At 38.5% G+C, this 25,934-nt stretch overlaps 1 protein-coding gene across 1 annotated transcript in view; it reads left to right on the top strand.

Moving 5' to 3' along the window:
- LOC122800364 (radial spoke head 14 homolog) overlaps positions 1-25,934 on the top strand; it is a 189,705-nt gene that overhangs the window by 133,219 nt on the left and 30,552 nt on the right. The gene's annotated exons all lie outside the window — the stretch shown is intronic.

Raw genomic sequence — 25,934 nt, 5'->3', positions numbered from 1 at the left:
CCTTTTTCGCAAACAAATGTGGCGGAACCACATGTTACATTATACCAGTATGCACCCTCAACATGTTTTTAATAACATTGTGGAAAATCAGACTATTAGGATTTCTAAACTCTGTACTGATGAAAAAGAGTTTATTGATGAAAGAAATAGCTTATTGATGAATTTTGATCAGAGAGGATATCCAAGTAAGAGGGTTAATTCAAATGCAGCGGAAGCCATTGGTTTGAGACATAATAAAGGAAGACCTCTGTATTTAACTAGAAAGGCAGGAAAGGAGATCTATCCTGCCAATATAAAAGATATGAATTATATGAGAATTGGCTTGACTTTTGGTTCTGATCATAACACCATATGCCAAGTGATTAAGAAGTACTGGCCGGTTCTGACTGCTGATACCAAGATAAAAGGTATAGTAGGGTCATGTCCAACCTTCCAATTCAAAAATAAGAAAAATTTGAAAAGACTACTATGCTATAATGAAGGGACAGGTCCTTATCCTGGTAGAAAGATGAAAAGAAAGAGTTCCATAGGAACCAAAAAATGTGGGTTTTGTAAAACTTACTGTGTAATGAATTGCACTAAATCATTTACACACCCCAATACAGGGAATGTATTTTATTTTTCTGGTAGTGCTAACTGTGATAGTAGAAATGTGATTTATATTGCTACCTGTTCAGTTTGTACTGCTTTTTATGTAGGCAAAACCAACATGAAAATGAAAGAAAGAATTTCCAAACATCTATCAGATATAAGGACCAAGAAAGAAACCAATGCACTATTTGCCCATATAAAAAGGAATAAAGGTCATAATTTTCTTTTCATGATTATATCCCAGCTAAAACCTAATGAAAGAGAAGGTGATTTAGTTAATCTGACTGAACATGAGGAATCCAAGTGGATTATGAGACTGCGGGCCGACCACCCTCCAGGATTGAATGGAAGTGTACCGATCAAGCCATTTTTAAAGAATAGAAAAATTGCTCAGTTTACCTCTTAGCCCAGCTAGTATAAATACGGTTTATAATTTTTTAGTTACATAGTTTATATTCTGCTCATTATATCTTCCATTATATTATTATCATGTTTTAGTGTCTATGGATGAACTATGAAATGGGAACTAAATATAGGCTTTGACTTTAGAATGAAGATTAGGACTTATGCTTTTATCAGCTACTGAATTAATTCACAAGAAGCCGCCTTTATGCCTCTATTGGTTTTGTCAGTTTTTTTCCTCAAGGAGCTCTTATGTCTTAAGTATTTAGTTTTGAATAATTGCTAAGCCTGATATTGCTCTATTATGTGCTATATTTTTATTAAGTGATCTAAGATTATTCTATATTAGCACGTTTTCATTTAATTTGCTTGAAACTATTAGTTTATTTACAAAATTCAAGGTGGCTTAGTGGTAAAATTCTTGCCTGCCATGTGGGAGATCCGGGTTTGATTCCCGGTCATTGCATTAATTTTAAGCATTTAAGTTAGAGACTGCCTCATCAAATGTTTGTAAGATTATTTTATACCAGCGCTCTTTCATTTAATTTGTTTGAAATTATTTATTTATTTATATAATTCAAAATGGTTTAGTGGTAGAATTTTCGCCTACCACGTGGGAGGTTCGAGTTCGATTCCCGGCCAATGCATTAATTTTAAGTATTTAGATTTTAGCAAATGTAAGGCTTGCTTATGTTTTAATATATGCTTTTAAGGGTGCATTTTTATTAAGTGAATTTTGCATATTATAGGTATTTTAACTACCAAAGTATTAGAAAATGATATTGGCAAGTAGTTTCTTATATAAATGTGATGTGAACTATCGATCCATACAGAAGAGAAGTTTGATTTACATTTTTACTTCTATTGGCTTGCTTAAGCCAATGATATTTAGGAAAGTGAAGTCTGATTTACATCTTTACCTTTATTGGTTAGGTAAAGTTCATTAGAATAATCAAGTATATTGGATGATAAAGTTGCTTGTATAAGTACCTTTATTGGTTAGGCTAAAACATGATATTTACATATTATTTGTCATTGGCTGATAGAAGCTTTATAGTATGTTGAAGTGGTTTCTGAATGTGGTTCTGAAGAAGGCTTTAGTAGCTGAAAGCGCTTGTCCTCTGTATTTCTGTTTGTTGTTTTGTCGCTATCATAGTCTTAAATAAATTGTTTAGTCAGGTTTTACGGTGTGGAGCATCGCTTATCTTTTGTTTTTAGTTTTATTAAGTTATATTCCTTGTATAATACAGCACACTTTTTAGACAAAGCGCATTTTAAATTTATTGTTTGAACATTTTTTCAGTGGGCTGTACTGTAGGCAATGAAACAAAATACATGAACCAATAATGGCAAAACTGCCAAATTCAGAACATTTCCATCATAAAAGTCTACTTCCACACCCACACTATAAATAGACTGACAGTAGTGTAAGCCATAGGCATCTTGCACAGCTTCTCGCACTTATTTTAAACTTCATTTTTTTTTTGGGGGGGGGGGGGGCAAAAGGTTTTTATGTATATGTGATGGATTTTTAAGTTGTATTAATATTAATGAGTTGTTTAACCAGTCAACGTTAAAGGAAGTTTACAAAGGAAGTGAATGTGAAACTAACAGTTGTCTGATGAAGTTTAACACTTTGTTTAAATGAAAGCGCTAAAAGGATATTACATTTCAAAGAATAAAGGATTTGTGTGATTTTCCAGCATCGTGGACTTGTCTTTTATCTAAACTTGCTGCCTGTAGAGTCCATGAACTGCTGTTCTTATTTTTATTCAAACTTAAAACTTTGTCTTGTAGGTAGAGGAAGATGGATTGGTCCTATCACATACAAAAGTTATATTATTACCATAATGATGTGTCGACATAGGAACAAAGGTGTAATGCTAAACAAATGATCATAGGGACCAATAGAGACCTAGCCATACAAACTTTAAGTAGACACTTAAAGGGTCTTCCCATCCTTCATGAGTATTTAATAGTGCTTGCCTCCCACTGACCAGATCATTCTTCCTCTACAGCCCACCTCCTTCTCTGGCATCTTTTGATTTGTTACAGAGATTTCTTTTCATAGATTCTTGTTTCCTTCAAGAGTTGATCTCTTACCTATCCCACTTTAACATGGACCTACAGATACTTAGAAAGGGGTCATTCTGTTCACGGGACTATGGATAAAGAGGAAGAGTTTATATTCTGGGAATATTTTAGATGCAGAGCCTACTGAGTCCTGCCATCCTCACATTCTATGGTAGAGGAAGATATACCTGGCCCTACACATCTGTCATTATGGTAACTACATAACTTCCATTTCCTTAGTATGTTGCCCAGGTAATTTATAACTATAACATAGAGAATCTTTGTATATACCCCAGCCCATCACAGAGGAAGTACTTTTAAAGTTATCCTAAGAAAGCATAAGTATTCTTTTCACTTCTCAGAAGTAACATTTCACTGTGGATAAGTCCAATTTCATTTTTCTTTTGCATCCATTTCCCACCCATAATCCTTAGGCAATTTTTGCTTTCATCTTCATGTTGGCCTCAACACAGTTTTTCTCTGACTATAATAATAAAACTATGCCACTGTTGTGAATGGCAAAGGTTCTGGAAAGCATCTAAATTCTATCATTTGACTATATAATTGCACAAAATTGCAAGAACACTGAATAAGTTACAGACCTGATAAAACTAAAATTTGATTTAACTGCAAACTGCTAGCACTTGCTTTTGGACAGAATACAAGTCCTTTTTAAGCATCAGAAATCACACATAGTAACAATCAGTTTTAACAGAAACTTAATGTTGTGATTATTGCAGTGAGAATCAAAACCCTAGCTAATACCTGGAGATCTACTATTTGCAAACACAGTTTATATAAATGTATACATAAATAAGCATTTTGCACTGTGCATTATCACAATTTAGCACTTGCTTTTGAACATACTACAGATATTTTTTCAGGCTTCAATAACAGAGCAATCAATATGAACAAGAACTTATTCACCTGACTTAATGCATAAGCATTTTTGCATATAAATAAGCATTCTGCATTACACATTAAAATCAAAACAGACTAAAACTTCTTTACACCTCTATTTCTGTAGTATGGTTTAAAAGATACAGCATCATTAAGCTCTGGTTCATTTGAGCTTTCCAATGTAATTGTCACTTGGATTCTGCACAAAACAATTAATTTCTTAAATCTCCACCTTCCATGGAACATTTCACTACATGTAAAACCTGAAACTTAAATTTTGTTTGCTATCTTTTTAAAGTGCATTTGTCTCAGATTTTTTTCATTTTATCTAAAATATGATGTTATGTTGTTCTATTGTGCCTTCACTCATTGCTGGTTGAGTTCGGAACCGAGGATCGGTTCCGACTCGGCCTTATTCAAAAGCTCAAGAGCTTCCACTAGCTAGTGGCTAAACCCTATCCCATGATGCTCAGGGAAGATTACCCAGATCTTGTTTGCAAAAAAAAATAAATAAATAAATAAATTATTATTATCGCTAAATATGCCACCAAATCCAAAAGAGACTAAGAAGAGAATCAGAAACATAACAACCAATTTATAAGAAAGGACCTCTCAATCCTGCAGGTGGAGGAAAGAGGGTGGGACACAAAAATGAAGGTGAGATGGACAACAAATATGGAACGTTATGGTGAGTACATAACTTCTTAATGTTATGTTGTCCTATCTCACCATCATTCATTGCTGGTTGGGACAGTGTCCCTAGCACCTTCTTTCTTGGGTGGCTCAAGGGAAAATACTCTTCAGAACAGTGGACCCAAAAGAGGCCCTGTTCCTGGAGACCAAATCGACTTTGTAATGAGTGATAAAGTCATGAGGCTTTACCCATGTTGCTGCTGCACAAATAGAATCCATAGGGAGCCTTGTTGGTGGCAAGATGGACAACAAACATGGAATGTTATGGTGAGTACATAATTTCTTATTCTTTTATTCTGACTTTACCTACATATAAACTGCCACAGTTGCATCTTGCTATGTAAACCAGCTCCTTTATCTCACATGTTGCATAGTCAGAATACTGTTTGCCTCTAGTAGGATGAAAAGAAACATTACCAATCCCTGCATGACCACACATTGTGCACCCACTGCATTTGTATGTTCATAGGTTGGTACTAGGCCCTAGGGACTATACAAGCCTAGACACAACAATTCCCTCGCTACTTCTTCCCACAATATTTACTTCCCTGGACCCCTGTCTAGCAGGGCAACTGTCGTGATCCGCGGGGTGAATTTCCTATCTCCCATCCAATCGGCAAGGTTCCTTTTGAAGAGGGCCAAAGAGGCGCTCTGCTTGACATGTATGGGCAGTCTATTCCAGAGTCTGGGGAGTCTCTGGGTCGGGAACCTATCCCTCCAGCATGTTTTGTTCATTGTGATGACAAGGTTTAGATCCCTGGAGCATGTGGCTCTGACGGATTGGGGTTTCTTTAAGTGTAGCATGTCCAACAGCTCTGGGCTTGACATGGCCTTGTATGTTAAGCAGAGATCGCTTCTGAGTAGATGATATGCGACAGAGTATAGCTGGAGTTTTTTGAGACCATCAGCATAGGGCATCTGCTTTAGGCCTGTGATTCTTTTAGTGAGGTATTTCTGTGGCCTTTCCAGTTGTTGCAGATGTCTTGAGAGGTACATACCAAACGGGGCGTTGTATTCCTATAATTGGTCTAATAAGGGATGAGTACAGTGGGACAATGACCTCCTTTTTTCTGGATGAAAAGCCTGTAGTGATGAGGTGTGCTACATAGAAGGATTTCCTGACTGTTGTGGCGATGTGGTTATCGAAGGTGAGACCACTGTCCACCTGTGTCCCTAAGTCTCTTATCACACTTTCGGTGTTTAGTGTACTGCCACCTATGTGGTAATTCACAGGTACATGATTTTTCCCAAAGGGGATAACTATACATTTCTTGGCACTGAGCTTGAGCCCATGGCTCTGGCACCAAGAATTTGTTTCTGTAAGGCCCTTTTGTAGAATATCCACATCATTTGGCGATTCAATAATGGCTCCCAGTCATCTGCGAACTTTGTTAGCCAGAGTCCCTTAGTGTTGGCCTGTTCTTCTGAGAAGTAGATACCAAACAAGAGCAGTCCCAGGACTGAACCCTGAGATACTCCACTTGTCACTTGTCTGGAGCTGGATTTGGAGTCGGCTACTTTTACATGTGGGTTCTGTCAGTACGCCAGTTGGCAACCCATCTAGTGACATAGGGATTAATGCCCAGCTTAGTAAGTTTATCTATGATTCCAGAGTGGGGGATGGTGTTGAAGGCTTTGACGAGGTCCAGATAGGCTGTCTGGACCACCTTACCCTTATCCACAGCTCTGGAGACTGATTCAAAGAAGTCAATCAGGTTCAGGAGAAAAGATTGGCCCTTCACGAACCCAAACTGGGTGGGGTCCAGTGTTTTAAGGTTGCCAATGTCTTTGTTTATAAGTTCCATGATAATACGTTCCATGGCCTTTCAGATCAGACTCGTCAGACTAATGGGACAGTAGTTCCCAGGATTCAAAGTGGATCCCCCTTGTGGAATGGGATAACTGTAGCTGTGCGCCACTCAGTGGGCACGAAGCCTGAGGTGAGGCTATGATTAAACATGACACTTAGGTGAAGTGCCAGTTCATTTTGTAGTTCATGTAGTACACAGCCCGGGATGTCATCTGGTCCCATGGATGCTGTATTCTTAGCTTTGGAGAGTGTGTTTTTTATTTTGTGGCCATTATTGCCCAAAATTGGCAATTTTTCAGTATTGAGATGGGCCCTTTAGGGGGTGAGAGGGGAATGAAGTTGGCACTGAATCGATCTGCCAGGATATTGGCAATATCCTTGGGATCAGTATATTTAATGCCATTCTGTTGTAGCTCAGAGCAGATCTGAGCATTGCCATTTAGATTCTTGACATAGCTATAGAATGCCTTGTGATTGTCTTTGGAATCTTTGACAATTTTATTTTCGTAACTAGCTTTGGAGGATTTTATGAGGGATCTCAGCTTCTTACTGAGACTGGTAAGGGAGTTTTTGGCATCCTGGGATTTTCCTCTTTTGTGCAACAGTTTCTTCCTTTTGTTGTAAAGTTTGTTCATGGCAGGGGACCATCAGATTGGCTTCCTTTATTTGGAGGAGAGCATTTTGGTTCCATTTGGGATGGCACGATTCATGCACGAGTGGATGTGCTCATACAGTGCCTTAGTGTAGGATTCAGCAGTTGAACTTTCAGTTCCCGTCTGCATGGGTGTCATGAAGTTTGTTACTTCTGACTTGAGTAGCATGAAGTTGACTTTGGAGAAGTTTGTTATGGAGATTTCCTTAATGGAGGGGTGGCGGAGGGGGTCTATATTATAATCTCGAAGGTTTAAAACTTCAAATCACTAAATATTGAACTTTAGTGATTGAAATCTTAAACCATCGAAACCAAACAAAAAATACTAAATTAAAAAAAAAATAATAATAAATAGTGTGTATGCAGGGGGAAAACCCCCCGTGCACCCCCACACCCCCCCTACTTAAATATACCAACTCCGAGAATGTACTACATTGAAGTAAATGGAAATCTCCCCCTACGGAGATTTTCCGTTTAAACGTTCGGTATTCTCATGTTGACAATATCGTATTCGATATTGTCAGACTTCGAGATTTTAATATAGATTCGGGGAGGGATGTGGATGTCAAGGGTGATTAGCTTATGGTCAGACCTGACCAACGAGGGGGTGCCCATAGGTGTGGAGCATCGATTTACCATGTTGGTAATGACCAGGTCTAGGATATTGGAGCCCCTAGTGGGACTATGGATTTGTTGATCCAGGGCATTGGAATTTATGATCTACTCCTTCTAGGGTTACCACTGATCCCTATTCACAAGGGAAGTCCCTCTTTGGGCAGTTGTGTCCTTTGGGGAAAAAAAATAATAAATGGCAAATGCCTTCAGATTTTAAGACCAAAAATATTTTGTAAGTGTTCTTTAATTATTGCATAAATCAGTTATTTTATATCTTAAACACCTAAATGCTGTATGAAATAGCATAATCAACCCAAACGCTACAAGAACAAGCTTTTATTTTGGCAAAAAAAAGTGAAGCTCTGTCCTTTGCACTGGCCATGGTATGTTTTGTCCTGCAAAATCTGATGTTTCTACAAAAAATGTTTCACTTTAGGCATTTGAAAAGGTGGCAACCCTAACCCCTTCTGTTCCTATTATTACCACTCTTTCATTCAAATAATTCCTTTAAATTGCATACTTTCTGTATGAAAGCAGTGGCTTTGAAGAAACAAGCTTCCTGATCTTACCATTTGACTGTTAAATGCCCCAATTCTTACTATTAGTACCTCAGCTCTACTGTGAGGCCCAAACTACATAACACATGTTAACACCTCTGCACTACCTCTCGAGTTGTCATGATCCTTACGGACTTGTTTACTTACCTGATTCTCACATCTGTTGTTATAAGTGGATCTCTCAAGTAAATGTGGTCTAATTACACCTTCCCTTAGGACATCCTTCACCTTCCTTTCTTCATTGGTTAACAAGCCATCTGGATATTTCATTTTACTTAAGTGACATTTGTCATTATCCAGTTCTGTTTCTACTAATGACATGTCTGTAATGTTTCTAACTATTCTTGTGAACTGGTCCTTTGGGATATTCCTTTTAGTGAAGTGTGGATGACTGCTGTTAAAGTGTAATAAATTGTTTATGGCCACAGTTTTTTTATAAATTGTACTGGTATATATCCTGGATACTGATGACACTTGTATAAACTAACATCTAAGAAGTTAATCTTGTGCCTGCTGATATTAACATCTATTGTTCATGGTGCCTAACATTCCATTAAGGTTTGTAGCAAGATGTCCAATTTCTCTGGTTGTCCCTTGATAAAAATTATTAGATCTTCAATAAAGTGTACAAAAATATCACATTACTGAAGCCATGCCTCTTTAACATGTCCTTTTTATATTCTAAATATGCATATGCATAACTCTGTACTATAGGCTACTCATTGGAGTATCCCTTATGTGTAGGTAATAATACTCACCTGCCATGAACATGTTGTTTGTTAATACAAATTCTTCTAACACTATTACCATTTTTATAAATGTTTCTGGATAGGATGAAAATGTACGTAATATCCATCTCAATTCCCCCCAGATCTTCTTCATGTCAAATACTTTTATATAAGGTATTTGTATCTGCTGTAATAAAATAACTGCTATCCTTTACTTCCAGTGCATTTAGATTTTAGCATATCCAGAATCCAAAATAATACCTGATATTTTCTGAACCAATGACTTCAGTATATGATCTAGAAAGTTGGAAATAGGCTATGTAATATAACAAGACCCTGAGGCAATAGGTCTCAAGGTTGGAGTTTCCAAATTTTTATGCACTTTTGAGAAACCACAGAAATAAGGACACCTGATAACAGATGTCTGTAAATATCTGTAAAGTTCTTCTGAGATGTTACTATACTATTTATTCTGGTCATCTAACAATACCTTATTTCAGTCATTAATAACTATAATAAACTATTTCAATCATTAATAATTATAATAAAGTCTTTACTTTCTTGTTTTTATGCAGTTTCATCTTCTAAAAAGCAAGCCGATGCCATTTTATACTGGCCTACTTGCAAAAATGTTATGGCCCCTCCCTTTTCTTCATTTTATTATTAAATTCTGTCTTTGCTTAATGGTTGTTTAAAGCCTGCCTCTCATTACTTTTCAAGTTATCAGACTCCTTACCTTTCTCAAAATCTAAAGGAATTGAGTGTGTTGTTATGGTTTGACATTTGTGCTATCATATGTTTGTGATGTCTCTTATTTGTTGTTAGATCTATACAGGTTTGTAAGACCTCTTAATTTAAAAGTAATGAATGTTAAGTAAGAAACAGAATCAAAGAAAAAGTACTCCAAATAGATCAGACCTTAAACTTTCATTATATTCTACTGTCCAATTATGTCGAATAATATGTGAAAATAAAATACCTTTAGATGTAGATAAAGCTAAGAAGTTATGCCTGCACATATTTAGCATATAAAGAAGACAACCGGTTAAGAGCAATGGTTACAGTAATGTGACATTGTCAGAAGCAGGCATTGGCCATAAACAATTCATTACATTATAAGAGCAGTCATCCACACTTCACTAAAAGGAATATCCCAAAGGGCCAGTTCACAAGAATAGTTAGAAACATTACAGACATGTCATTAGTAGAAACAGAACTGGATAATGACAAATGTCACTTAAGTAAAAGGAAATATCCAGATGGCTTGTTAACCAATGAAGAAAGGAAGGTGAAGGATGTCCTAAGGGAAGGTGTAATTAGACCACATTTACTTGAGAGATCCACTTATAACAACAGATGTGAGAATCAGGTAAGTAAACAAGGCCGTAAGGATCATGACAACTCGAGAGGTAGTGCAGAGGTGTTAACATGTGTTATGTAGTTTGGGCCTCACAGTAGAGCTGAGGTAAAAATAGTAAGAATTGGGGCATTTAACAGTCAAATGGTGAGATCAGGAAGCTTGTTTCTTCAAAGCCACTGCTTTCATACAGAAAGTATGCAATTTAAAGGAATTATTTGAATGAAAGAGTGGTAATAATAGGAACAGAATAGGTCAATACAAATGCAATGGGTATACAATGTGTGGATATGTAGAGATTGGTAATATTTTTTCATCCTGCTACATGGAATCAGTATTATTTTAATGATTTTGCAACATGTGAGAAAAAGGGACTGGTTTACATAGGAAGATACAGCTGTGGTAGTTTCTATGTAGTTAAAACAGATCATAATTTTAAAGTCTCAATGGATGAAATATTTTAGATATAAATGAAAAAAGAGAGACAAGTGCACTGTATCAACAAATCAAACATTCGGATCATTTTGTGGAATGTAAATTTCATGTTTTGCAGGTAGTTAACTTTCCATGAGAAGTAGATGTTTAAGAAATAAAATGTTCTGTGCAGAATTAGAGTGGCAGTTACATCTGAACCAGGACTTAATGTGTATCTAAAACCTTACCTCAGAAAGAAAGGCATAAAACGTTTTAGTCTGTTTTAATTTTAATGTGTAATGCAGAATGCTTATTTCTAACTTTCTAGATTGTGTACTGAAGCAATTTGTTCAGAAAATAACTGGTTTTATTCTGGATTCAGATATTCTAAAAAGCTAACTGCACTAGAAATAAAGATATAAATACTTTATATAGCAGCTACAATGTGAATAAGTTCTTGTTCAAACTGATTGCTAAGTTACAGATTTTTTATGGCTGAAAAAATATCTGCAGTATGTTTAAATTCAAATCCTACTTTTTCCTGTGCACAGTACAAAATGGTTATTTATCAATATGTTCTTACATAAAATAGCTTTGCAAATAATAGATTTCGTTATTTTAGCAAGGATTTTGATTCTAAGTGCATAATCATGTTACTAAGTTTCTCTTTAAATTGATTATTACTACATTTGATTCTTGATGCCTGAAGGACTTGTAGTTTGACTGAAAGCAAGTGTTATCAGACTGAGATAAATACAAATATAATAATTTTAAGGTCTGTAATTTATTTGCCATTTTTGCAGTATTGTTAATTCTTAGTTTTAATTGTTTTATTCTGTGTGGGGCTTTATTTTATTTTATTTTATTTTATTTTATTTTTTTTTAGTTTTTTGAACATCTTAATTTTCTTTTATAAGTCTCACCCACACAGATCAACCAGCTGCAGGTCATTAGAACTGTTATCTGCTTCAGAGGTAGCCTTTTTAATTAACTCTGACTAGAAAGTTGCTGTACTGTCATCAGTCACTACTTTATTAACCTGTGAAGGGACTTTGTCTAAAAATCCTTCATCTTCAGCCAATCTATCTGCCTCTCTCAGCCTTAAACACCTCCATGGTCTCCATACCTCTCAAACATACCAAATTCCTCGGTACTTACCGGTTGGAGGTGAAAATAATGGGGTACATGAATTCCCGAGTGGCCCCTTTAATTAACGAATGTAGAGGGGTTTTTTTTGCAAAAATTATTTTGTGCATTTTTGCTGATGTCATCACGTGCAGGGGCATACGCGATGATGTCAGCTTCGTGAGCAGATGGCCAGCCTGTCGGCTGGAGGGTGTGTGTACTACTGTCTGACTCTATGTGTTTATACAGCAATGTATGTGTTTAAAACTTAATCTGTGCATGCTGTCTGTTCCTTCCTGTTTGCCTGCCTGCCCACAGTAAGTTTATGAAATGCCGAGGGCCCGTCATGTAAGGAGGTATGTGTGTATAGCAATACAGAGGGACGAGGTCCATTCTAGTTCTGAAGTCTGCATTTTTTTTTTTTTTTTTTTGTTGCTGGCTGCTGTTGCTAAAGGAGATGCTACTCATGCTAAGGGTCCGTTATGTATTGCGAAGAGCCCATTCTTATTGCTTATTTGTATACGCGAACGTCTGTATTCCATAAGTATTTTTATTAGTTCTGTAGGAGATATTGAAGCTCATTTGTATGTGTATAAAATGAACTGAATAAGTAAAGACCGGCATCACAATACTCAAAGAACACATAGAGTTTATTAATGCCACAATGATTTGCGCTGGACGGTGCAGTGGTGCAGTGGTAGCGTTGTCGCTCTCCAGTTCGATTCTCGGCTGGGGTGCCTTCTATATGGAGTCTGCATGTCCTCCCTGTGTTCGTGTGGGTTTCCTCTGGGTACTCCGGTTTCCTCCCACATTACAAAGACATGCATCTGGAGCCTTTCTCCCCGGGCCTCTGCTGAAAATTGGCTTTGTTCCAAGTCGGACTTTCCCAGTTAACAAATGTTAAATAAATAAATTCATTTGGGACTTTTTTGTAAATCTGGCTTTATCTACGTGGTGGAATCTGCTTTTTTTTTTTACATTTGTATGTACGCTAAGGGTCCACTTCTACATTCCGTATTTGTTTTGCTGCTGCTCATTTGTATGCTGCTATTGCTGCAGGAGATATAATTATGTTTAGTTTGCTGCAGAGATATGAGTTATGTTTATTTTGCTGCTGCTGTCTAGTTCTGAACTTCTGCATTCCATATGTATTTCATTTGTATGCCATTATTGCTGCAGGAGATACTAGTTTTGAATTTCTGCATTGCTGCTAAGGAGATGCTGCTCATTTGGGGGTGGGTGTTTCCTTGTTATGTTTATTTTGCTGCTGTATGTAGTTCTGAGGGTCCATTAGTGCTGCAGGTGTAGTTCTGAGGGGTCCATTAGTGCTGCACATGTAGTTCTGAGGGGTCCATTAGTGCTGCAGATGTAGTTCTGAGGGGTCCATTAGTACTGTAGGTGTAGTTCTGAGGGGTCCATTAGTGCTGCAGGTGTAGTTTGAGGGGTCCATTAGTGCTGCAGGTGTAGTTCTGAGGGGTCCATTAGTGCTGCACATGTAGTTCTTAGGGGTCCATTAGTGCTGCAGGTGTAGTTCTGAGGGGTCCATTAGTACTGTAGGTGTAGTTCTGAGGGGTCCATTAGTGCTGCAGGTGTAGTTCTGAGGGTCCATTAGTGCTGCAGGTGTAGTTGTGAGGGGTCCATTAGTGCTGCAGGTGTAGTTCTGAGGGTCCATTAGTGCTGCAGGTGTAGTTCTGAGGGGTCCATTAGTGCTGCAAGTGTAGTTCTGATGAGTCTATTAGTGCTGCAGGTGTAGTTCTGAGGGGTCCATTAGTGCTGCTGTATGTAATTCTGAGGGTCCATTAGTGCTGCAGGTGTAGTTCTGAGGGGTCCATTAGTGCTGCAGATGTAGTTCTAATGTCCATTAGTGCTGCAGGTATAGTTCTGAGGGGTCCATTAGTGCTGCAGGTGTAGTTCAGATGGTTCATTAGTGCTGCAGATGTAGTTCTGAGGGGTCCATTAGTGCTGCAGGTGTAGTTCTGAGGGGTCCATTAGTGCTGCAGGTGTAGTTCTGAGGGGTCCATTAGTACTGCAGGTGTAGTTCTGAGGGGTCCATTAGTGCTGCAGGTGTAGTTCTGAGGGTCCATTAGTGCTGCAGGTGTAGTTCTGAGGGGTCCATTAGTGCTGCAGGTGTAGTTCTAAGGGTCCATTAGTGCTACAGGTGTAGTTCTGAGGGGTCCTTTAGTGCTGCAGGTGTAGTTCTGAGGGGTCCATTAGTGCTGCAGATGTAGTTCTGAGAGGTCCATTAGTGCTGCAGGATGGTGGGTGTGTGTGTGTGTGTGTGTGTGTGTGTGTGTGTGTGTGTGTGTGTGTTAAGTCCAAAGTTTTACAGAATGTCTGGGATGTTTGGCTCATACATGTGGTCTGTTCCTCTTAAAATTTGTGGTTTTCTGATAAATAAGTGAGAACTGAATTCACTAAATAATGATAGCCATTTAAGTTTCAGTCTTCCTATCTTTCAGGAAATGCCATGGTAACACAAAACATTTTATTCTAGCAACTTTTCTAAGATTATACAAGCAATATTTAAAATATGTCCCTGGTTTTGGGCCTTTGTCCCCCCCCCCCAATAAATTTTGGCTTTTTCCAGGTTTTTTGTGTTGCGTAGTTCTTCAAGGGAAGAGAAGTATAGTGTTGCTTATGCCAAGTCTGCTTGTGTTTGTTGTTAGTAGCACAAAAGGTGGAATACTTTCTTTTGATACAGAAGGCTGTGGGTTCTACTCCCACAATATGTAGATGGATTGCTGATACTGTACTGTGTTCCACTTTTAAAGGGGGTGGATACTACAATCCTGAGAATGTCCTCTTTGGCAGAGATACCTAGTAACTATGAACCTGTTATCAGTTTGCCATCCATTCCCTATTGCAATATTACTAGCTTATCATTTTTTTAAATGTAACATAGGTAATTTATTTCTCAAGGGGAACAGACACTTTATTTGTAAAATATAAAGTTGTTAGCTAGCAGCAACCTCTTCATTAGTTACAGACCTATTTAATGTGGAATTATTTCGATGACTTTTACTTCTTCACAGATTGTGCATATTATTGATACTGTGTGATTGTACATATTACAGATACTGTGTGATTGTGAATATTACTGACTGATACTGTGTGATTGTGCATATTACTGATACTGTGTAATTGTACATATTACAGATACTGTGTGATTGTGAATATTACTGACTGATACTGTGTGATTGTGCATATTACAGATATTGTGTGATTGTGCATATTACTGATACTGTGTGATTGTGCATATTACAGATACTGATGGATTGAGTAGGTGTTTATGATGGAAATGTTCTGAATTGGGTAGGTTTTGTCCTTTGTTTCTTTGCTTACTGGAAAAATGTTCAAAACAATAAATTTAAAACTCGCTTAAAAAGTGTGCTGTATTATACAAGAAATATAATTTAATACAATCAGGAAGGTGTATCAAAGAACACATGTATGTTTCATGTGCAAGGGGCCTATGATTTAAAAACAACCCAAAGAAGATAATCTTTATCCGCCACTGGCCAGATGCATTTCCTTTGAATGCGGGTTTCAATGCTGTTTCAAGGACAGAGAAGTTTTAATGCTAAGTCTGTTTTAATTGTGAGACTGTATTGCTTTGTTTAGCAGATGTCTATTAGTGTTTGTACTGTAAAATGTAAAATAAAAGTTTTAAATGAAATCCAAATAATCATCGTAGAAGTAAAGCAGTACGCACATTACAGTGTTTATGGTAAATGGGGTGAAATAGCCAAGTAATGGGACATTGAAATGGCTTAAGGGGGGAGGGATGTGTATGGGGTCTCATTTGCCCATGATTTTGTGAGGGGGAAGGGCGGCGGCAAACTCACAGACAGCCTTGGGTGGCACAAACTTTAGCTACACCACTGATTAGTAGGTCATGGAGAATGACTTTTGGGGGTCCTAGTAAACTATAATATTATTTTGCTAAGATTAGAATATTGCCTACCAGTAAATGCCCTACTTTTACCACAAAACCCACATAGTGCAAGTCACTAAAAACAAAAGCTTAAGGTTCATCATCTTCTCCTTTCCCAGTGAACATCTTTGCTACATATTTCAAAAAAATGGTTATCATTTACTACAGGTTCCAGTGGCCTTATTCTGGTTGTCTGTTCTTCAGTTTGCATTTAAAAGTTGGTATCCCACAATTCTATCGGAGTGGGCAGGGATACATATTTATGTATGCATATGAATTCACTAAATAATGATAGCCATTTAAGTTTCAGTTTTCCTATCTTTCAGGAAATGCATGGTAACACAAAACATTTTATTTTAGCAACTTTTCTAAGCTTATACAAGCAATATTTAAAATGTGTCCCTGGTTTTGGGCCTTTGTTCCCCCCCCCCAATAATTTTTTGTTTTTTTCCAGGTTTCTTGTGTTGCGTAGTTCTTCAAGGGGAGAGAAGTGTAGTGCTGCTTATGCCAAGTCTGCTTGTGCTTGTTGTTAGTAGCACAAAGTAGAATACTTTCTTTTGATGCAGAAGGCTGTGGGTTCTACTCCCACAATATGTAGATGGATTGCTGATACTGTACTGTGTTCTACTTTTAAAGGGGGTGGATACTACAATCCTGAGAATGTCCTCTTTGGAGGAGATACCTAGTAAATATGAACCTGTTATCAGTTTGCCATCCATTCCCTATTGCAATATTACTAGCTTACCATTTTTAAATGTAACATAGGCAGTTTATTCCTCAAGAAGAACAGACACTTTATTTGTGGATGAAACAATAAAATATAAAGTTGTTAGCTAGCAGCAACCTCTTCATTAGTTACAGACCTCTTTAATGTGGAATTATTTTGATGACTTTTACTTCTTCAAAGATTGTGCATAGTACTGATACTGTGTGATTGTACATATTACAGATACTGTGTGATTGTGAATATTACTGATACTGTGTGATTGTGCATATTACAGATACTGTGTGATTGTGCATATTACTGATATTGTGTGATTGTGCATATTACAGATACTGGTGGATTGAGTAGACGTTTATGATGGAAATGTTCTGAATTGGGTAGTTTTTGTCCTTTGTTTCTTTGCTTACTGGAACAATTTTCAAAACAATAAATTTAAAACTCGCTCAAAGAAGTGTGCTGTATTATACAAGAAATATAAATTAATACAATCAGGAAGTTGTATCAAAGAACACATGTATGTTTCATGTGCAAGGGGCCTATGATTTGAAAACAACCCAAAGAAGATAATCTTTATCCGCCACTGGCCAGATGCATTTCCTTTGAATGTGGGTTTCAATGCTGTTTCAAGGACAGAGAAGTTTTAATGCTAAGTCTATTTTCATTGTGAGACTGTATTGCTTTGTTTAGCAGATGTCTATTAGTGTTTGTACTGTAAAATGTAAAATAAAAGTTTTAAATGAAATCCAAATAATCATCGTAGAAGTAAAGCAGTACACACATTACAGTGTTTATGGTAAATGGGGTGAAATAGCCAAGTAATGAGACATTGAAATGGCTTAAGGGGGGAGGGATGTGTATGGGGGGGTCTCATTCGACCATGATTTTGTGAGGGGGAAAGGCAGCAGCAAACTCACAGACAGCCCTGGGTGGCACAAACTTTAGCTACACCACTGATTAGTAGGTAATAGAGAATGACTTTTGGGGGTCCTAGTAAACTATAATATTCTTTTGCTAAGATTAGAATATTGCCTACCAGTAAATGCCCTACTTTTACCACAAAACCCACATAGTACAAGTCACTAAAAACAAAAGCTTAAGGTTCATCATCTTCTCCCTTCCCAGTGAACATCTTTGCTACATATTTAAAAAAAAAATGGTTACCATTTACTACAGGATCTGGTGGCCATATTCTGGTTGTCTCTTCTTCAGTTTGCATTTAAAAGTTGGGTTCCCACAATTCTATCGGAGTGGGCAGGGTTACATAACTATGTATGCAAATGTTATGTTAACCAGCATACAGATTTGTACCTATTTTTCATGGGCCTTTGTCCAGATTTTTGATGTTTCCAGGTTGAGAGGTATGTTGGTCTCTAACATGCTCACTTCTGAAAGACTCAGTGTCTCGCATCAAAAGAGTCTGGGTTGTTATTTTTATTTCAGTTTAATAACTTCATACACATTAGGACTTCCAAAATGGCTGCACAATGATCCACAACTGAATTTCAGCCCTCCCAATGAGAAAGCAGAAACTGAGAAATAACAGCCAGTGAAAATGTCATTCTGGGTGAAATTCAGTTACTGACTAGTCAGTACACTACCTGTTTAACAGCAAAACAGAAATGTAGAGAACCAGAAAGAAAAATCACCCAGAAGAGATGAAGAGAAATCACTGGCTGAGAAGAATCCCGCAGCTGTTTAGCAAAAAGCAGTTCAAACTTCAACTTTAGTGCAAGAAATGGCTTCCAATAATTTAGAGGAAAAAATTAATCAAATCTACTCAGGTGATTAAAATAAATGCAACATTGAATAAAAACATCAACTCAAATTAAAAAAGCTGGAAAAAAAGAAGAAGCTTTAAGTAGCTATTCAGATGAACTGATAAAACTGCAAGTACCAGAGGCTGAAATAAAGAAAAGACTGGCTGAGTATGAGGCTTCTCAAGAAGAGGTGTTTCAAAAATAGTAGAGTTAAAAAGACAGAGCACCCAGAGAAAACCTGAGATTTTCTACTGTACCAGAAAAATTGGAAGGAATAGATTGTATTAGTTTTATGAAAGCAGAAATAAGCAACTGGACTAGTATTCCACAACATGATTTGTTAATTGAAAGGCCACCTTGAGCATTTGCTTCAAACCTGGCCATGAAAAAGCAGACAGAACATATATTAGTAAAGACACAATCATATCAGAAGAAAAAGTTTATACTGACAATACTGTGGCAGAAGGCAAAAATATTAAAAGTGGAGAAAACAGAGTGTTTGTGGAAAGTGATTATTCACTCTACATAGACAGAAGAGAGGCAAATTTATTCCAGCAATCAGGAAATGTCAAGAGGCAAGCATGAGATTCAAGCTGCTATATCCAGCTATCTTCAGAATATTTTTTCCTCAAATATCAAAGCATTTTTGAATGTAGAACAGACTAAGGTCCAACAAAAAGTGAGTCAGCAAACAAAAGGGGACTCTGCTTCTCATTCTTCTGACAATAAAGCTCATAGAGAGACTTTGCCAGTGAAACCTTTTCCACTGCTCTAAAGGAAAATGCTTGAGAGAGAGATAAATAATACAGGAGTTAACAGTAAGAATCAGGAATACCTTGAAATTTCACCAGAGTCTGGTATTGGGAGATGGAGATGAATAGGACGAAGACCAGCTACACTGAACTGAGTGAATAAATAGGAGACAAAAAGCATCATGCACATCTGTGAAATATGGCTTTTCAAAAAAAAGTGACTTAAAAAGACTGGAGTTTTCCTGACTGTGTTATTGTTAAACTTGTGGGTGGACTGTAAAGCATACACCCTACATCATGTCATTAATATTTATGAGGACACTAAAAGGAACAAAAATTAACTGTAAGGAAACAATTCATGCTCTTGTTAGTATTTCCATAAAGCATTTCCTGATATAAACAGCCTTACATATAGTAAAGCCGTTTTGTGTAGTGTGCATGAGGGGTATTTTAAATAAGGGATGGAGAGGCGTTTCCATGGTTGTTGTATGTGTTGAAGATATTAAAGTAAACAAGTACTTTTTAGTTGTAAGAAATGTAGGCTTTACAGTATAACAAGAGAAGAAAGTCTGGGCAGAAGCAAGATTAAGTTATTATGTTGTGATCTTGGGCTGCCAATGTGAGAACTGAGATACAAAACTGCATTGATTATATTAAATGTAGAATTAAGATAATTTGTCTTATTTTTACAAGGGTGGACGTCTAGATTAATAACACTATCATAAGCTATAAACAAGTGTTTTTGTAAGCAAATAGGTTTGGAAAATAAGAGAATATAATGAAAGCTGTGACAAATGCTAAGTTCCTTGCATCTGCAAAGATATTAGCTTGTTTCTTTCCATTAAAAAAGTTCTCAGTGGGCAGCTGTATATGCAGAGATGTTTTTTTTTTTCTTATTGCTGACTTCTTTTACATGGAAATGAACTGTCTGCATGTTCAAGCATTTAAACTTGAGAGTTATGAGCATTCTTTGCTGAGGGGAATGCAATACGTAAAGCTACAATGGCAAGTAATTTGGTGAAAAAATAAAGGTGGAAATTATGGAAAGTGAATATGGAATAGCAGCCTCCATAGCAGCCTGAATATGTTAATGCATTTAATATAACAGTGTATAATTTTGTTTAATTTAAAGATAGCAACCCCCCCCCCGGGGGCTAAGGTTAATGTTTTCTATTCTTCACATCTAGGAGGGGAATAGAGGTAAGAAAAGATCAGACACTAAGTGTAAATGGGATCACAGGCTGTAACATGTATTTTAGCATGGGTAACCTTAATTTTAGGTTAGGTAATGCCTGTAGGTGCAGCTGTCATTTTGAGGCAATTGTTCCAGTCTGGAGGGTTAAACTTAATTTTTTGAAAATGATTTTACTTTTACTGGAAAGGCTCACCAAGACTCTGCTACAGTTTGCTGTGAGGGAAAGGTTAGTTTGCTTTTTATTTATTGTATTTTGCATTACATTATTGCCTTTTTCTATTTTTGTATGCAGTGATTTGTTTTCTTTACATTGGGTTTTACTTATATTCTGCTTTAACTGCATATTAAAACTTGAAAAGAGAACACAGCTCTGTCTCTTGTGAGTCAGACAGAATTTTTTCCCCACCCTCCCACCTGGTTACTGTTGTGTTCAAACCCTCCCACCTGGTTACTGTTGTGTTCTTAAACACCACTGTCTTTCTAGTTGCCTGCCCCTTATGTTGATTTGACCATATATCTCATTTCCTCTCTGCTTTTACTGGCTGGTGTTGAGTAAGCACAAAATTATCATTTTGTCAAATCACTCCCCTTCAACTATTTAAATTTATTGGCCATCCTACTCCTTTCCATAGTACCAGAATACAAAAGTGACCACCCCCTTTCAATCTATCTTGCTGTTTTAAAAATAGTGACTCTCCACTAAAACTTAACTTTTTAGACAGGTAAAACACCTACTTTCACATCTAACTCCTCTAGTGCATACTGCAGTGTTTAGGATAAGCCATTTTTTTCATATTACCTTTAAGCATATATTGCAAGACCACCATTTATTGGAGAGCCTACATTCTGCCTCTCAGTAGTCATCTTGGGATTAGTGCTTCTGTTTTCTCCTGGTGAGAGAATGAGTGCAGTTACATTATTTCCTGGAAACTCTTGATCGCTAGAAAGCTTAATAACTGCTTTATAGGTGGCAGCTAGGAATCTGTGCTTATATTCTGATTCTGGTGAGAGTAGGAGCAGACTGCATTGATTCCTGACTCTTTCTGGTTGGAGAGTGAGTGTCTGTGCTTAACGTACCTGATTGGTCTGGTTGCTATTTGAGGCATGTACCAGAAAAGGGCTACAAGCCTGCAGACCCTTGCATCATCTGGGACAAGACTGTGGATCATCAAACAGGCCGTGGCCTGCTTCTCTTCTTGGGATTGGTGCAAAAATTTTGCTTCTGGTGAGAGAAGAAGCAAAGGAGTATTGTATCCTAACAGAGTGAAGCTGTGCTGAGACCAGCATTAGTAGTAGCCAGGCAGTAGCCATTCATGCAGCTCCCCTCTTTTCATCATTCTTGACAAGATAATTCTTTATTTTTCAGTATGTACTGCTTTATTTCTTTCTAACTTCAGAATATCTGCCTAAATACTTCATGCTTAAGTTTTCAGGATCTATGTATTAGTTTCCCCTCAAGTGTTTGGCAGTCATCTGTAGAGACTCAGACACCTTGAGTGACATTTTTCCTGTAAAAGGAATGTATAAGGAAACAGCTCCAGTACTTAGTAATAATGACCATCCCTCCTGGCATGTTTAAAGGTCAGTTCCCTCTGCTTTCTCCTATTAATCTGGTAAACGTGGGCATTCTGAGGTAGTGTAGCAACTGCCTCATGTACACAGACAACCCTCTCCTCTTACCTCCCAACACTTAGACTTGTGAGAGATGCATTTATATATCCAAATTGGAAGGTATGCATTCTCAAGCCAAGACCGGAATAGCTGGTCAAGAGGAGAAGGTCAACATCTGCACCACACCACATGCAACACATAGCCCTCCAGAACGTCCACCATCACAGCTCTCACATAAAAACACAAACGATGCACCCACCTTCGCGGAGGCTCTCAATAGAAATCTACCCATACAGCAGAGACCTCCAAGGCTGAAACGCACTCGACCACCACAACACAGCACAAACCACAAGACACACAGTTCAGTTACACAGTGTGACCCTCAACCTAAGCCCCTAAGGCAAAACAGCGTGCCCAATAACACTAATCATGGGTGACTCGAGAGTGAGGCACACTGATGTCCCACTCACTATGTTGAATAAGGAGAAGGTAACAGTCAGCTGTCTATCAGGTACCAGAATCCGACACATAACACTCGCACTCAGGTCACTCCACAACAAGTACAAGTATGACTCTGTCACTGTCCATGTGGGTGTGAATGACCTGAGATGCACCTCAATGGACTACATGAAAAGAGACATGGAGGAGCTCTCGGATTATGTGGCCCAGGTAGGTATGACCCTAGCCCTGAGCAGCATACTACCATCATCCAGAGTGATACAGCTGTACAAGCAGAAAATGATTGACTTCAACAATTGGCTAAGTTTCTGGTGTCATTGTAAGGGGATCCAGTATCTGTCTGCTTGGGATGACATGATTGACAGATGTCAACGCTTTGCCAGAAATGGCCTGCATCAGTCACCCCTGGGTTTCTGGATACTAGCTAAGGCTCTTGCCACCTCTATTGTGCCTTTTTAGGCAATGTTCCAAAGACCAAATTACCATTGTAACAGCTATAAATAAATGCAATCTGAGGGTCATGTTGCTCAATGCTAGAGGTCTAAATCTCTAGATGCAGTTACTCAAAACAGTCTTCAAAATGGAGAACATCGACATTTGTGCTGTAACAGACCTGGTTTAAAGCAGCAGAAAGCACCCCTGCTCTAACAGGCTATAACTCATTCCATACCTTTCAGCTCCAGAACATGTACCGAAGCTCCAAAGGCGGTGGTGTCTAAGGATATGCACACCCCCAGACTAGTAGCCCAGCATAATGTATCTGAGATACTTCAGGTACAACTAATATTGGGTAAGATGGTGATTCAGGTTGTAGCCTGCTATAGGTCCCTAATCATGTCCCATGACTCATGCTCCACATTCCTAAGCACCCTGGAAACTATTAGGGTCCAACCCAACACTCTCATACTAGGTGACTTCAACTACCCCTCCATCAACTGGGAAAACTACTCATGCACCAATACACTGGCCCAATGCTTCCTGGAATTCATCAGTTCCAATGCCCTGGACCAGCTCATTCATACCCCCACTAGAGGAAGCAACATCCTTGACTTGGTTATTACTAACATGGGCAACTGTTGCTCTACACCAATAGTCAATTTCTCCTTGGTTAGATCCAACCACAAACTAATCACTATGGAAATCCACATCTCACCCACAACCCCTACAAAGGTAACCACCATGAAACACTTTTCCAAAGTTGGCTTTGGGCTCCTGAAAACAGAGTTGGCTAACTTCACGGCACCCATGTCAATGGAAAATAGATGCATGACTGCCAAATCATACACTATGCACTCTACGAACATGTACATAAATGCATGGAACTAGCCATACCCAACAGAACCAAGATGTTCTCCTCCAAAAAAAGGAAGCCAATCTGGTGGTCCCCTGCCATTAATAAACTCTGCAACAGAAGGAAGAAACTGTTGCAGAAAAAGGTGGTGACCCAAGACTGGAAAAACTCCCTTATTAGCCTCAACAAAAAGTTGAGATCCCTCATCAGAACCTCTAAAGCCAGCTATGAAGGCAGAATTGAGACAGACACTAAAAACAATCACAAAGCCTTGTATAGCAATACCCAGGTTTTCTCTGAGTCACTGCACAATGGTACCTCCTATACTGAGCCAACAGATATTGCCAACATACTGGCCAACAAATTCAGTGCCACCTTTACCCCTCTCTCCCCCTAAAGGACCAGTCACAATACCGGAGGAATGCCAGGCACCAAGCATTACTGCAGCACAGGTTAAAGCTGCATTGTCCAAGGCCAAGAATACAGCTTCCATGGGATCCAACAGTATCCCTGGATATGTTCTACATGATCTACAAAGTGAACTGGCACCACATCTGTGTGCCCTGTTCAATCACAGCCTCACCTCAGGCTTTGTCCATACTGAATGGCGCACTGCTACAGTCATCCCTCTCCATAAAGGGGGAGCGAATACAGACCCTGGGAATTATCACCCCATTAGCTTGACAAGTCTGATATATAAGGCAATGGAGCACATCATCCTGGACCTAATTAACAAGGATATATGGAATCTCCAAACTCTAGATCCCATGCAATTTGGGTTTGTGAAAGGTAGATCATGTCTGCTCAACCTGGTTGACTTCTTTGAGTCTGTCACCAGAGCTGTGGATGAGGGCAAGGCAGGTCATACAGCCTACCTTGATCTGGCTAAGGCCTGTGATACCATTCCCCACTCAGGAATTATTAATAAACTCACCAAACTAGGCATCAACCCCTATATCACTAGGTGGGTTGCAAATTGGCTCACAGATAGAACCCACAGTGTGAAAGTAGTGGATTCCAAGTCAGACTGTCAACTAGTCACGAGTGGAGTCCCACAAGGATTGGTCCTGGGTCCTCTCCTGTTTGGCATATACTTTTCAGAAGTCCAGGCCAACACGGAGGGACTCTGGCAGACCAAGTCGGCAGGCGACTGCAAGCTGGGAGCCATTATTAACTCCCCAAGTGATGTAGACATCCTACAGAAAGGCCTAACTGAGACCAATGACTGGTGTTGAAACCATGGCCTTAAGCTTAATGGCAAAAAATGCGTCATCATCCCCTTTGGGAAAAACTCAGCTCCCACTAACTACCACATCAATGGGAGCCCACTGAGCACTGAGGGCATTATAAGAGATACAGGTTGACAGCAACCTCTCCTTTGACCACCACATTGCCACTGTGGTCAGAAAGTCCTTCTATGTGGCACATCTCATTACCAAGGGTTTTGCATCCAGGAAGAAAGAGGTCATCATCTCTCTCTACTTTACCCTCATTAGGCCAATCATCGAGTATAATGCCCCATTTGGCATGTACCTTACTAGACACATGCAACAGGTGGAAAGGCCACAAAAGTACCTCATGGAGAGGGTCCTAGGCCTTAAACACATGTCCTACACAGACAGACCCAAACAACTCCAGCTATTCTCTGTCTCATATCAGCTACTAAGAGGCGATCTCTGCTTGACTTACAAAGCCATGTCTGAAATGCTATATCTAAAGAAATCCCAATCCCTCTGTACCACATGCTCCAGAGACCTCATCCTCATTACCACAGTCAACAGAACATGCTGGAGAGACAGTTTCATAACCCAGACTGCCCATGCTCTGGAATAGACTTCCCATAGATGTCAAGCAGAGCACCTCACTGGCCCTTTTCAAGAGAAATCTTGATGAGTGGATGGGAAGTAGAAAGTTCACCCCAGGGGTCACTCCAGTAGCTCTACTTGATAGAGGCACTGGGAACTAACGTCAAGTGGCACAATGCCAGGGCACATCTATGGGCTAGGCTTGTAAAGGCTTCAGGGCCATTAGCCTAGTACACACCTATGAACCTATATACATGTTTGTTATCAGGGTATGGAGTATGGGAGTGCTCTGAAAATGTGTTTAGTTTTTTATTTGATGGTTTTCATTAAAACAAAAAGCTTTGAAAAATGTGACATAGGTTCAAATGGAAATGAAAAGAAACACATGTATAAAAGATCAGCCTGCCAAAATGTGTATGTTTGTAAGACAAAAGTTGCAAATACACATTCAAAAATGTCATGTTTAATAGGTTGGAACTATAGTTTTTT

This window comes from Protopterus annectens, chromosome 4.part0, assembly GCF_019279795.1.
Source record: "Protopterus annectens isolate FY-2018-M chromosome 4.part0, PAN1.0, whole genome shotgun sequence".
Lineage (NCBI taxonomy): Eukaryota > Metazoa > Chordata > Ceratodontiformes > Protopteridae > Protopterus > Protopterus annectens.
This window is presented reverse-complemented; position numbering and strand designations above follow the sequence as displayed.